This window comes from Lygodium microphyllum, chromosome 19, assembly GCF_053477565.2.
Source record: "Lygodium microphyllum isolate KBCC chromosome 19, Lygodium_microphyllum_v1.1.10, whole genome shotgun sequence".
NCBI classification, from domain to species: domain Eukaryota; kingdom Viridiplantae; phylum Streptophyta; class Polypodiopsida; order Schizaeales; family Lygodiaceae; genus Lygodium; species Lygodium microphyllum.
This window is the reverse complement of record NC_141153.1, coordinates 18,913,280-18,916,361: the sequence shown is the minus strand read 5'-3', so window position 1 is coordinate 18,916,361 and position 3,082 is coordinate 18,913,280. Positions and strand designations below refer to the sequence as shown.

Genomic DNA, 3,082 nt, shown 5'->3' with positions numbered 1-3,082 from the left:
AGACTCTTCTCTTCTTGGGAGCGTTACTTCCAATGTTATGTGAGATGAATCACTTGATCAAGATCTCTCAACAAAGGAAATGCTACATCATGGATTATGCAGTTGCAAGAATTTTGGCATGCCTTCAACTAAACACATTGTATGAGGAAAGTGCAAGCTTCAACATGAAACAATTTTATGAATGAAAGGCTCTACTAGATGTTGGCTCACAAAGAAGCTATATGAAGTACAATGCAAAAGGTTACCTTTGCATTGAAGTAAAAGGAAAGTTGATTCGACTTCATGTTAGGAGGAAAGTGAATGGAGTCTTCACAACCAAAAAAGTTAAAGAATCAACATTCCCAGGTTTGGTAAGCTTTGTGAAGGAGAAACTTATTTTAATATGCAACACTTTGATTGCTAAAAGTAGAGAGAGATTTCCAAGGGATGACCTTCTTGAAGCCGTGGCAATTGTACATTCTTTGTATTGAAATAATACAAAGGAAAAAACAAAATTTGTTCTTGGACTTCAAGAAGAAAGTAGAGACTCTTTCCACTCACTTTGGGAAAAGCATGGAGATGCAAAATCAACACTTGATGGGTCTAATCAACCCCATTGATTTGTCGAATCAATTAGGTGTTTTTGGACAAACTATGTGGGAGCAATATAGTCAATTGGAGGAGCCTTCAAAGCTAGGAGCAAAGATTGTAGACAAAGAGGACCAAAGTGTGTACTTGAAGGATCATATATTTGAATACTTTAAGCTTGCTAATTTGTGCCAAACAATGATATTAGTCTCGGTTGAGGATGAGTGCTTGTTTAATATCACGCCATTTATAAAAAAACTCTCTTCGAAATAGACTCAACAAGAAATTGGATACATGTCTAAGATTCTTTTCAGCAAAGCCTAACTTGGAGACATTTCAATACGAGGAAGCATATCCAATATGGGAATCCCAATGCAAAAGGAGTGGTGAACATACATCGAGTAGTTGAGAAAGAACCAACATTTTATTTCAATAAATATAAAATTTAGACTTTGTATGGTAATGCTTATAGTCTAGACCTTACCATTTTTTACTTGTAAGGGTATGACATTTTCTTCCTTTCATGTATGGTTATATAATAGAAGGTTTTGTAACTAAACCATACTTCATCTTTGTGGAAGATTTTATTTAGGCTCTTAGATATCCTAAGAATTTGTGTTTTATGGAAGTTTGCAAGTATATGTATCCAAAAGTATATACTATGCAAATAGCTAGTTTTGAGAAAGCTTTATGCACATATATCTCGTCTTTTATATGCATGCATTAATGTGCATAAATACCTACAAACATGAATATACACATATAAATAAATAAATAAATAAAAATGTATATATATGTATGGATAAATATTCATTCTATGAATGTTTTTTTATACTTTTACTATGTTATATATGCTCTCAAAGGATAAGATTGCAAGTTATGGGTTGGGCCTCTAAATCATGTGGCTCCAGTACTCTATGTAAAAGATATTGCAACATATTTAGATATAGTTCAGGGCTAGTCAAAAGTTGGGGGACAAGGCTTTTTTTTTTTTTAAGAGACATGTTGGTTGTAGACTCTAGTGACAGGCCTAACACCAACAACTCCCTAGCTTCTTTTTTTTTGCTTGGATATAAAGTGCATTTAAAGTTGGTGAGAAAGTGCATGAAAATTATAGGTAAAAATGTATTAAAATAAGGACTTAAAGTACTATGAAAATTGTAGGTGAAACTTTTTGGTCTATTGATACTTTGGTAATCATGATATTGGACTTGTCCCTTTCTTTCTAGTTTAAAAAATGTGTCCATATAGCTATCTATAGGTCTGATCCTTGGCAGCGCATACCTATGCTATATATATATATACATGCATATAAATAAACTACTAGGCGCTCCGTGCCTAGACTCGCCCCAGCGCTTTGCGCCAGGGCGGGCGCGAATTTTACAGGCCGGGGCGGGTACCTCAGAAGAGTAGACGCGGACAACGGCCATGGCGAGCTCCTTTCGCGACCTCAAGCTTCTCATGGACCACAATATCGAGCTCTCTTCTGTATCTTCCAATGCAGAACCGAGTCCCTTCCTTCCGAGAATCTTACCTATAGAGACTAGGTCCTCTCTTTCCTCTGTTACGGACAAACAGGCAGAGCAGTAGCCAACCCCGAGTCGCCCTCTTCTTGCCTTCGCCTCCCTCTCCCTTGCCTTCGGCCCCGCCCTCGCCCCTTCCATCGTCTCGAATCCTTGCCTTCCCAAGGCCCGCGGCGCAACTGTAATCGGCAAGGCTGCGACTGCCCTCTCTTCACAGTGCAAACCCATGCCCCTTACGCTTGCTATCTCTCCGACTACTGGAGTAGATGTTGCCAATGTACTTTACACACCCAGCACTGGCAGCAAGAACTCCCGTGCTAGCACTACATTCCCGGACTACCAGCAGCTTCCTGACAGGGTAATAATTTTGCAAACCCAGCTAATGGTGCGGCAGCGCGAAGAGCATCTATTGTTTGGTTTCGAAATGACCTCCGAATCCATGACAATGAAGCTTTGTTCACAGCCTCGAAGGAGTCATTATTTTGAGGACGGGGGTGGGTGCTGGACGAGTGGCACCCGACCCCGTGTTCTCCTTTTCTTTTTGTGGGGAGGTGGGGGGTGCCACGTGGCACCCATCCCCCACCTCTCCTTAATTAATAGTATAGATGGATACACACATATATATACGAGGGATGCAGGTTTATATATGCATATATATGCATGTACGTAGGCTATGTATACACACCCATGTACACATAGGCTACACATACATATATGCATAAACTCACATGTATGCATAGACTACGCATAGGATAAATATAAGCTTCATATATGCATATACGTATGCATAAGTGTACGAATATGCATGTCATACTTATGCATGTGTGAATTGGGCTTGGGAGGGGAGAATCTTTAAAGGTAAAAAGCCTTTGATTTTTTATAAAGGATAAAAAGCTTACCAGCTAGTGCGATCAATGCCAATCGTCACTGTCGTCACCCTCTCAAGCTGAACATCGACCATGCGAGCCTCCACCTCCGCCTTGATAGCATCG

General features: G+C 39.8%; 1 pseudogene; it reads left to right on the top strand.

Annotated features, from left to right (window-relative positions):
* The first annotated feature begins 1,972 nt into the window (after nt 1–1,972).
* Nucleotides 1,973–2,871, top strand: LOC148019622 (uncharacterized; annotated as a pseudogene).
* The last annotated feature ends 211 nt before the right edge of the window (nt 2,872–3,082 follow it).